The following is a 12,354-nucleotide window of genomic DNA, read 5'->3' as shown; positions in this document are numbered from 1 at the left end:
TTCACACAATAAATAGCCATACTGTTATTCACGTTTCCTTCACTGTCAGTGCTCTCATTAACAATGCTTTTCTTTCTGACTTCATTGATGTTAGTGTTTCTTTTAGTGAATAAAAAAAAATAGTGGAATGCAGAACGAGCAGGGAAATAACACCTCAGAGTCTTACAGTCAGATCCTAGCTGGAATCTAAAATGCCTGTTGTAACTACATGGACAACAAAATACTGCTATTGTTGACCTTGAAGTGTACTTGGTAGTCCAACAACCACCGCTTCATCAGTCAGTTCATCAGTCCAACTCTGCGCGTACTACTACTTGCTGTGATGTGAATACACGCAAGTTTTTCTTCCATTAAAGTGCAAGCGTCTCCTCAGCTCTGACTCCTTCTGTCTCATCTTTCTTTCAGTCGGTGCCTAACTGGATATTTGTCTTCGTTCCGGATGCTTTTGATCCTGCTGCCTACCGTGCTTCCCCTTCATCTTGCTGTGATCAGCTCTCTGAATGACCTCTACATTAGTTAGGAGTGCTGCGCTGAGCTGTGCTTTGTGATGAGTCGGATTCTTTGGTATACTCGAGGGCACGGATGGCTGCAGCAGTTAGGGCAGCCTTGAGTCCTAATACATGGCCCTGCAACTCAACAACACAGGCTCCTTATAGTCAAACATGCTCAGCATATTCAAGCATATTTGCTATTATGCAAAAAAGTATAGATTCTGCAAGTGTGTGTTTACATAAAGGAGACAGTTGTGCTTGTCTGAGCAGCATAGTTGAACTGTTCCTAGGCTTTTTGAAAGAAGATATTAACTGCAAAATAAAACACACAGAACTTAAAGCAGCAGACCTTTTTCCTATCAAAGCCAGCATAACATTTCTAGTCAGGCTATGCTGGAGAAAAACAATGATCAGACAATCTCGAGTTATGCGCTTGCTAGGGATGGTAATTGATAGAGGTTTAATGATACTAATGCCATTATCGAATATGCTTATTGATTCAGTTCTTTTTTATCAATTGCCATATGATTTCTTGACCAAGTTTTATATAAGGAAACAAGTAAACGCCAGCTACTGGTAGACAGAGCAGTCAGCTGAGACTGCAAGACTAGTCTAACTAACCTGTGCACTGCCTGGATTGATTACAAGAAGGCCTATGACTCTATGTCCCATACCTGGATCCTGGAATGCCTAGAATTGTACAAGGACCCAACATCAACAGGACCCTAAGAGCCTTCGTCAGGAACTCAATGGGGATGTGGTGGAGAACACTAGAGGCGAACTTCAAGCCCATAGCACAAGTCAGCATCAAGTGCAGGATCTGCCAAGGAGATGTGCTGTCCCACTAATGTTCTGCCTGAAGCCCCTCAGTGAGATCATTGGCAAGACTGGCTATGTATCCCTACTACGGAACAGAGTAATTGTCCTGAGGTCTAAATGGGAGACACCCCCTAGGGTGGTCGAGAATGACCAAGCTAAGATCCTATGGGACTTCCAGATACAGGTGGACAAAATGGTGATGGCTAATCAACTGGACATAGTAGTGGTGGACAAGCAGAGGAAAACGGCTGTAATGATAGATGTAGTAATACCGAATGACAGCAACATCAGGAAAAAGGAACAGGAGAAGCTGGAGAAGAACCAAGGGCTCAGAGAAGAGCTGGAGAAGTTGTGCAGGCTGAAGGTAACAGTGTTCCAAGTTGTAATTGGAGCACTTGGTGCAGTGACCCCCAAGCTAGACGAGTGGCTCCAGCAGATCTCAGGAAAGATACTGCGCAAGAACCCTCCCAGGCCTCTGGTAGAGAACTCGAGCTTGAAGGATAAAGTCCGCCCGCAGGGGCGAAAGGGGAATTTATATATAGGTGGTGTGAATTATTAAGGGGGGGGGGGAATCCAAACCTACATGGCCCTGTGTGAAAAAGCAACGACTCAGCAACGACTGACAGAAAAGTGGAACAGTGGTGAACCTTCCTAGGAGTGGCCAGCCAAAATTACCCCAAGAGCACAGCGAAGACCCCAGAACAACATCCAAAGAACTGCAGGACTCACTTGCCTCAGTTAAGGTCAGTGTTCATGACTCCACCATAAGTTTTGGCAAAAATGGCCTGTATGGCAGAGTTCCAAGATAAAAAAAACTACCGCCCAGCAAAAGGAACGTAAAGGCTCATCTCAGTTTTGCCAGAAAACATTTTGCTGATCCCCAGGATGTTTGGGAAAATACTCTGTGGACTGATGAGGCAAAAGTTGGACTTTTTGGAAGGTGTGTGTCCCATAACACCTGGCTAAAAGTAACAAAGCATTTCAGCAAGGGAACATACCAACAGTAAAATATGGTGGTGATAGTGTGATGGGCTGGGGCTATTTTGCTGTCTCATGATCTGGAAGGTTTGCTGTGGTAAATGAACCATGAATTCTGCTGTCTACCAAAACATCCTGAAGGAGAATGTCCAGCAATCTGTTTGTGACCTCAAGCTGAAGCACACCTCAGGTCTGCAGCAGGACAATGATCCAAAATACACATCAGAATGTCCACCTTTGAATGGCTTAAGAAAAACAAAATGAAGACTTTGGAGTGGCCAAGTCAAAGTCCTGACCTGAATCCGACTGAGATTCTGTGACATAACCTTAAAAAGGTGGTTTATGCTCAGAAACACTCCAATGTGGTTGAATTACAACAAATCTGCAAAGATGAGTGGGCCAAAATTCTTTCACACGGCTGTAAAAGACTCTTGCCAGTTATTGCAAATGCTTGATTGCAGGTGTTGCTGCAAAAGGTGGCCCAACCTATTATTAGGTTTAGGGGTCAATTTTTCACACAGAGCCATGTTGGTTTGGATTCCCCCCCCTTAATAATAAACACCTTCATTTAGAAATTGCATTTTTTGTTTATTCGTGCTATGTTTGTCTAATATTTAAATTTGTTTGATGATCTGAAAGTGTGACAAACATACAAAAACAGGAAATCAGGAAGGGGGCAAACACTTTATTCACATCACTGTATGGACAAACAAGGACTACTGAAATTGATGCGTCCTTTTTGTTTTATTTTAATAAATAGTTTAAATTTATTAGCTGGATGACATTCTCTTCTTTGCTGATACCTAGAAAAGACAGGGCCAGATCTCACCTCACTCTACATTCAGTGGTGGTTAAATGAGATTCTTCTTCAGTATTTTATCTATTGTACATATTAACCGGCATCTGTGTGTGGACAGCAGAGAAAGAATTTCATTGTACAGAGAAATGCTTTTTCTTGGTACACATGACAATAAACGCTTTGAATCTTCAGTGGCTGCCATGCAAGCATGAGTAGACAAACACCGTCCACCATTACTAATATAGCACTACACTCTGTAAAACATGGTGTTTACTGGTTATCCTTTTCCGATCTGAACACATTCATCTTCTCTGTGTTTAGTCAGGAAGCTTCCAACAGGAAGAACACCAAATATCCTTCTTAATTGACTGGAAATGGCTGTGATGTCTTTCTCCTGAGCCTCTTGACAGCAGGATATGACGAATCAGCGAGAGTCACATCATGAAGAACTTACTGTGTCATTTCAACTTCATTCTGTCTTAATGTATTTTATTCATCTATTGTGGTAGATTTTTTTTAAAATTTTTATTAAACTATAAATATTTTTTTGTTATTTTATACATCAGAGTTTTTCAAATTCTGATTATGCCAGTTTTTTGGCCACTTTTCTTTAAATAAATCACTTACTTAACACATGCATTAAAGGCTTTTACGTACATCTGCATTCGGCTGTGAGTCCCACTTTTAATACAAAAAGTTCCTCTTCACCCATGAGAAAAAGGCTTTTATTGCTCCCTGTCTCCATAGCACGTCAGTTATGGCTTTCATACCCATATGCTCTTCCAATTACTTATCAGTATTAACATTCATAAATGTGTCATTAGAGCACACATGCTGGCCTAATACAGTGTTCTTTATGGGTTGGGAAGGTTTGGCTGTCATCCCAGCCTGACATTCATCCACAACAGTGGATGTGATGATCTTTAGATAATTTTTTTAATTTGTATGTCAGCTCCTGTGGGACTCTGAGCTGCATCCATCATGATGAGCATATAAACACTATTGGCTGGCGATGTTACATCTGCATAATTTAACGATGGAAAGGTTAACTCTAGCCCTGTAATTTGCAGCTTCAAATTTTCTTTCCCCTGAGTGGTTTATATGTCTCTGTTCTCCTTTAGTCTTCAGCAAACACCCATGACAGCTGAGATTTGTGAGGGGAGTGAACTGTGTGTGATGTAGAAGATTGAAAACAGGCTATAGAAAGTTGGTGCGTGAAATCTGATAAAGGAAGCATGTTGTGTGTATATCATACTCAGGGAGAACCTTCCCAGTGGGGCTGTAGCTGATTTATCCATCACAATAAACCCAGAGATGAGTTTAACCATAATGGGACCAAGGGATGTGGCTTTTAGTGAGACACCAAAGATCGATCCCCCACAGACTGCAGATCCTCGATGCAACTGGTGGCTTACTGGTAATTTCCTACTTAATGTGTCATGCGAATAACGCAGCCACTGATTTGCAACCTTAATATTGCTGCTTTGAGGGACATGCATTTAGTCAAAGGTGCATTCTTGTTTCAAAGGCAGAACCATGAAAATCTCTGTGAATTAGGTCTGGAATGAAAAAGACTCTCCTGACTGATCTGTGACATCTGCCAAATGAAGAAATAAAATTGAAGAAACCAATCAGAAAGCACTAACCTCTACCAACAGTGTCGAATCATCTCAAAATGTTATTGTACTTGAGTACATTTTGGAAGGCTTTTAGTCATTCAAGTGACATTAATTTGTCCGTGGTAATGTTAGCTGGTGCACCGTTGTGGTGCAGGTGTATACACGATCTTCTGCTTTGCATTAAGGATCACCACCTCAGGACATTTGACTCTTTCTCTTGTCCTTGTCCCTCCAAATGGCCACGGCCTTCCTATATGTTCACTTCTAATTCGGTCCAGGCTTGGCACTCACAACACTAATCTCGGCATCTTTAACTGAGATACTTCCAGCTCTCACCAAACATTCCTTTCACTAATAATATTTTTCTTTTTCTTTTGTTTTCAATTTCAATTTCATTTTATATTTCTAATAAAACATTGACCAGACTTTTCCCTAAATCAGGATCAATTTGCTACAGCCTTTCCAAAGTACTTTGGGCAACTGTAAAGAATAAAGTGTATTATTGCTTTCTTAAAACCAACACATCAAGATACAGCAAAAGTAAATTAACCCTCTGAGAGCTAAACCATCATAGGTGGTAACCCAAACCCTAGCCCCTATGTATTTTTTTTATTTGTTTCAGTTAGAATTATTACTTTCTATATTGCTAGGACTTAGAAAAACATACATCCTTCCAATTTCTTACGCTTATCCAATTTAGGGTCGAAGGGGGATCGAAGCCAGTCCCAGCTTACATGGGGTGAGGGGCAGGGTGTGCCCTGGACTGGTCACCAGGAATAACGCAGAAAGAAGACATCCATTTGCACTTACATTCATTATGGGCTATATAGACTCACCAATTAACCTAACCTCACTAATCTCCTGTCTTTAGCCTCTGGGAGGAAGCCTGGAGAGAACCCATACAAACATAGGGAGAACATGTCAACCCCACACTGTATATTTGTCTAGAGTTTGGCGTGGGGTGGTCAGCAATTATGGCTTAGAACTCAGATAAGGTATATACAAGGCCGATGAGCTGGTCACATCTGAATCAAGTCACTGGCTGACTGAAAAGTGGATCTTTAATTGAAACTAATCCACATTCACATGCTCACCATTCCTGCTCCCTGCTCTCTCTACAGAGTAAAATGTCATCTGCAATCATCGTCCACAGAGACACTCGCCTGATCTTTTCAGTCAGCCTGCCTATCACCAATGCAGACAGAAAAAGGGAAAATTTCCTGCCAACTTCCTAATGCGACACTACTCCTCATCTCTAAGTACTAAGGATGGACAGTCATTGTGACATCAGTCACTGGATTCTGCAATGTGAAATGGATTCAAAAAAACCTTAAAGAAGCCCAGTTGCTGCTACCATGACCTGAATGACTGGGAACCTACAAAGATATTTTTAAAGTTGTGGGATTTTGTTGTTGTTGTTGGTGTTGTTGTTGATGTTGTTTTTAACTACAAGTGGTCATATTTGGATGAAAGGGTAGCAAGCATCTACACATGCAGTAGTGTACAACAGTCTTGAAACATGTCCAAACATATATGACAATACAGTGTATAATTTAAAAAAAAAAAAAACAGTTTGTAGAATTTTAATGTGCATGAAAGTCAATATTTACTATGATATTATTCTGAACTGTATTATGAAAACTTTCTTGCCTAAGGAACAGTTCCTGCTTAAAGAAGAGTTCTTCGTGCTTCTTGCACAAATTGGACCAATACCTCAATGAAAAATGCTCCAAATGGTACCAACAGCACTAGCAGGGATGAGGGGTATAGTGCAGTGACTGGACTTAGCTGAGATGAAGCTGTAGTTTTCAGAGTCAGCCTGAAGTGGGCACATACGAAACTGCAATCTTTACTTTTACTTTTTGATCAGCACTCTCAAAGCAAACATTGTATTGCTTATTTTTGGCCAGAATCTATACTCTGTTCACTAATCTTTACCTCTCTTCATAACTTCTTTCTACAACTTCACTGTAGTTCATCAGCTTCATTGCTCTATTGTTAATGCAGATGCTGTGAGCTGTATGCACATGACAGACAATTCCAGGTAATGCTGCACCTTAAAGCAGTGGTAATGAATGGCAGCCATTCTAATGGAATGAATGTGTTTATCTCCTTCAGCGATAATGATGATGAATGCATGGCTTTGAGTGTTCAATTAAGAGACACCATTAGAAAGGGAGGAAATGTGTACGGTTTGACTCATTCATTTGATTAAACCAAGACCTCTGAAACTCTATAGCGACAGTGACAAAACAGAAAGCTCAATTCTTTAGAGAAACAACATCTAAACAGAGGAGCTCAGTGCATCCTCTCTAAAAGGTATATGAGTCAGACTTTGGATGAGACCACAATTAGGAGCCAACCTGATATCCTCATTAAGCCCAAAGAGGAGATGTAATGAGGTTTCTGAACTGTAACACGGTAGTGCCAAAAGGTACAACAAAGCAGAAAGGTTTATGTTTATGACATCTGATAGGTTTGTAGCTTAAACCTATTCGCTGGAACGTTCAAGACAATTTAACTACACAGCAAAAGCAAGACACGAGTAGGCAAAGTTCTTTATGTTTCTCGTGCACGGGAGAGAACTGGACAAACGCCGTTCCTTCGATTGACCCCAGTTGCTCTCATCCGCTCCCCCGTAACACTGCTCTTTTATTGAGGTTACATGAATATACATAGGTTCATTATTATCAGGATGTCCTAAAAACTCCCTGAAAAGTCTTCAGTTAATCCAAAATGCTGCAGCAAGAGTACTGACAGGGACTAGAAAGAGAGAGCATATTTCTCCTGTTTTGGCTTCCCTTCATTGGCTTCCTGTTAAATCCAGAATTGAATTCAAAATCCTGCTCCTCACATACAAGGTCTTAAATAATCAGGCCCCATCTTATCTTAATGACCTTGTAGTACCATATCACCCTATTAGAGCACTTCGCTCTCGCTCTGCAGGCTTACTTGTTGTTCCTAGAGTATTTAAAAGTAGAATGGGAGGGAGAGCCTTCAGTTTTCAGGCCCCTCTTCTGTGGAACCAGCTTCCAGTTTGGATTCAGGAGACAGACACTATCTCTACTTTCAAGGTTAGGCTTAAAACTTTCCTTTTTGCTAAAGCATATAGTTAGGGCTGGACCAGGTGACCCTGAATCCTCCCTTAGTTATGCTGCAATAGACGTAGGCTGCCGGGGATTCCCATGATGCATTGAGTTTTTCCTTTCCAGTCACCTTCTCACTCACTATGTGTTAATAGACCTCTCTGCATCGAATCATATCTGTTATTAATCTCTGTCTCTCTTCCACAGCATGTCTTTCATCCTGTTTTCCTTCTTTCACCCCAACCGGTCGCAGCAGATGGCCGCCCCTCCCTGAGCCTGGTTCTGCCGGAGGTTTCTTCCTGTTAAAAGGGAGTTTTTCCTTCCCACTGTCGCCAAAGTGCTTGCTCATAGGGGGTCATATGATATGATTGTTGGGTTTTTCTCTGTATTTATTATTGTGCTATCTACTGTACAATATAAAGCGCCTTGAGGCGACTTTTGTTGTGATTTGGCGCTATATAAATAAAATTGAATTGAATTGAATTGAATTGAATTGAATTAACATATGACGTCTACCTACACACAAAGAGTACCTTGCCTGTGCGTTGTGTAAGTGTGCGTGTGTGTGTGTGTGTGTGTGTGGGGGGGGGGGGGGGGGGGTCAGTGTGTGACCCGATAAACGATTTCCCTAAACCTGCTGGTCTGGAAGTCCAGCAGTTCATCTAAACAAAAGGCACTTAGCCTAAAACAGACATAGATACGTCTATCCTACCACAAAACAATAAGAGAAGGTACGACCTCTCCCATGCTCCCAGGATGTGGGTGTGAATGCCAGAACACTCTGGAATGCACACAAAATCTTTGCAGACTACTAAGGATCAACCCTCCTATCACTACACAATCGATTATACACCTCTAAGCATATATGGTTAAATATTTCTAAGCATAAATGACAATCAACAATATAAACCTGACAACATCAGTCAGTCTGTGTTTAAAAAAGAAACTGGCTTAAAATAAACTTTTTTATGGACAGTAGTGAAGTTTTGGGAACTTTTTGTAAACCTGCTTTCAGAAACTGAACCTGTCATTTGTTTTTAAAATAATATTATATTTTAAAATAGCTCTTCTACTTTCAGAAAGATCACAACACACTTCATGCTTAGCTGAGCTGGAAATAAATCCAAAATACACATAAGAACAGACCTAGTAAAAGGACAGTGAAGGGACTTCAAACTTCATCAAAATATCATGTGAAAATGCACAAACAAACATACTCAATTACTCATTGTTTACTGTCAACCAAATGACAGCAAGGTGTCCAGGTCCTGTGGCTGCAATACAAGGCAGAATCACCATAAAAACCGAATTTGTGCTGCCATGTTTCTTTCTTCCTTTCTTTTTTTATTTATTTAATTTTTAATAGAAGACGCTTTATCCTGGAAACCCATCTAAACAAGCAGGGGTGATAAATTAATTTTCCAGAGCTTGTCTTTGTTAGTTTATTTTGAGCACTGCACAGTGTGACCTTGGGGTGACTTTGCAGAAATGTCCACTCCTGAGAAGATTGTGGCCTTGTGTTCACACACAGCTGAATGGTCCAGACCAGAAAACTGCCAGAATTTGTGTTTTTTATAGAGGCAGTCACACTTGCTGACATAGCGTAATCAAGTACATTTGATCAGCAACACCTGGCTGTGTCATTGTCCTCTGAGTCCTCCTGTGATGGCACCTGCTTTCTCTCGGTATCTCTCTCTCTCTCTCCCTCTACTTTTTGCTACTCCATCCTTTTTTCCCCGTCTGAGCAAGTGTGACCATGAATGGTCATTAACCAATTTCTTCCACCTGTGGGCATGGTCTTTGGAAACCCTTGGTAGGCCCGTCTGTCGTCTATCAACAATCAAGCTCAGTATTTGAACTCTGACTTTACCACTGTACACTGCCAGATTGTTAACCCGCTCTTGTGGTAGTGTTGTTCAGGTTTTCTGTGTTCAGTTCAGGTTCAGTTTTCTGTGAATAACTCACTCACCTTTAAAGTCCTGTTCGGGTCTGTTCACAACACTTCTGAAGAACCCTCCTGGAACCCATCAAATTACACACTCCCGTTTTCTTGAGGGAAAATCCTCTGGCTTATGGAAGCCAAGTCCTGTCACAGTAATCCTGCACATAGATAGGAATGTAGGGAGAACTTTAGCTGAATAAACCTGCTTTTTGCTCAGGAAATTGACCTAAAGTTATAATGAGCCTAGATCAGAGATTGTGAACCTTTTTCACTTAGTCCCCTGCACGCACAAGAAGAACATGCAAACTCTACATATAACACACAGCAACATAGGGACAGATGGACTTCTTCATGTCTTTTATTTATGAAACTCCCCAAACAATCAGTTAAAGAGCAGGACAGTGGACAATTGCCTTTGCTTTAACTTCTTTTATCACTAACAACTCATATCAGATGTTTCCTTGCTGTTTATAAGACAATGTAAGAACAGGGTGGAAATTTGGCTGCTTTCGTGTACAAATCTCTTTCAGATAAGTAATGCTTCTTGGATGTAAATTTGAAGAAATTTCCTCCATGAATTCCTGTAATACAGTCATGTGAAAAAGACTACGCACAGGTCTACACAAAGTCCTGTGGAAAACAGTACACCCTATGATTTAATAGGTTGTAAAATCACCTTTAGCAGCAATAACTTAAAGTAATGGTTTTCTATAGACTTTATTAGTTTTTCACATTGTTATGTGGAAATCTTGTCCAACTCTTCTCTGCCTCATTGAAGTTTTTTCATGTACAGCTTTCTTTAAGTCCCACCACAGCAGTTTACTTGGGTTGAGGTCTGGACTTTGATGGGGCCATTGCAGTACCAAGACTTTTTCCTTTTCACCTTTGATGCTACAATACTTTGTATAAAGAGGAGTTCATGGTCAACTCAATGACTTCAAGGTGTCTAGGTCCCGTGGCTGCAAAACAAGGCAGAATCATCACACCTCTGTTTGTCCCCAAACATGGTGCTGTGTATTATGGCCAAACACTTGGCTCTTGTCTCATATGTCTGGGTGTCAGTACCCTAAAAGTCTTGTCATTTCTTCATAAGCAACTTACAAACCTAAGCTGTGCTGCCATGTTTCTTTCTTCCTTTCTTTCTTTCTTTTTTATTTATTTATTTTTTCATAGAAGAAGCTTTATCCTGGAAACCCATCTAAACAAGCAGGGGTGATAAATTAATTTTCCAGAGCTTGTCTTTGTTAGTTTACTTTGAGCACTGCACAGTGTGACCTTGGGGTGAATTTGCAGAAATGTCCACTCCTGAGAAGATTGTGGCCTTGTGTTCACACACAGCTGAATGGTCCAGACCAGAAAACTGCCAGAATTTGTGTTTTTATAGAGGCAGTCACACTTGCTGACATAATTTAATCAAGTACATTTGATCAGCAACACCTGGCTGTGTCATTGTCCTCTGAGTCCTCCTGTGATGGCACCTGCTTTCTCTCGGTATCTCTCTCTCTCTCTCCCTCTACTTTTTGCTACTCCATCCTTTTTTCCCCATCTGAGCAAGTGTGGCCATGAATGGTCATTAACCAATTTCTTCCACCTGTGGGCATGGTCTTTGGAAACCCTTGGTAGGCCCGTCTGTCGTCTATCAACAATCAAGCTCAGTATTTGAACTCTGACTTTACCACTGTACACTGCCAGATTGTTAACCTGCTCTTGTGGTAGTGTTGTTCAGGTTTTCTGTGTTCAGTTCAGGTTCAGTTTTCTGTGAATAAATCACTCACCTTTAAAGTCCTGTTCGGGTCTGTTCACAACACTTCTGAAGAACCCTCCTGGAACCCATCAAATTACACTCTCCCTTTTTCTTGAGGGAAAATCCTCTGGCTTATGGAAGCCAAGTTCTGTCACAGTAATCCTGCACATAGATAGGAATGTAGGGAGAACTTTAGCTGAATAAACCTGCTTTTTGCTCAGGAAATGGACCTAAAGTTATAATGAGCCCAGATCAGAGATTGTGAACCTTTTTCACTTAGTCCCCTGCACGCACAAGAAGAATATGCAAACTCTACATATAACACACAGTAACATATGAAGAAGTCCATCTGTCCCTGTCTTTTATTTATGAAACACACCAAACAATCAGTTTAAGAGCAGGACAGTGGACAATCTAACACTAACAACTCATATCCGATGATTCCTATAGTTGTTTATAGGACTGATGTATTTATTGTTATTAGATGTATTCATTTCAAAGTTTTTAAAGGTTCCCTTAATCCTATCCCTCATACCATGTAGCATCTGAACTAATTTAATGTCAAAACTTTGACATTCACAAAACTTATTTTTTGGCTATTAGTTTACTTGTGTGCTTGGGTGCAATTGCATTACTCATCTTAGTTTCAGATCAAGAGCTGCAGCCCCGATATTTCATTTCTAAAATTTCTTGATATAATTTTTAATTTGTAAATGCAAGGCTTCCATTCTATGCCTCCCCTGTCTGCCACATGTGCATCCATGTGTGTTTTCCCCAGCTATCTTTCTCTCACCCCACTGTGTCCCTGGCTCTCTCACCCTCTCTATCTCCTCAGTCTTTTTGTCCCCATGTCTGTTCTCACCCCAGTCCCAGTGT

Source organism: Pelmatolapia mariae, linkage group LG17, assembly GCF_036321145.2.
Source record: "Pelmatolapia mariae isolate MD_Pm_ZW linkage group LG17, Pm_UMD_F_2, whole genome shotgun sequence".
NCBI classification, from domain to species: domain Eukaryota; kingdom Metazoa; phylum Chordata; class Actinopteri; order Cichliformes; family Cichlidae; genus Pelmatolapia; species Pelmatolapia mariae.
The sequence above is the reverse complement of the archived record's forward strand: the minus strand, read 5'-3'. Positions refer to the sequence as shown.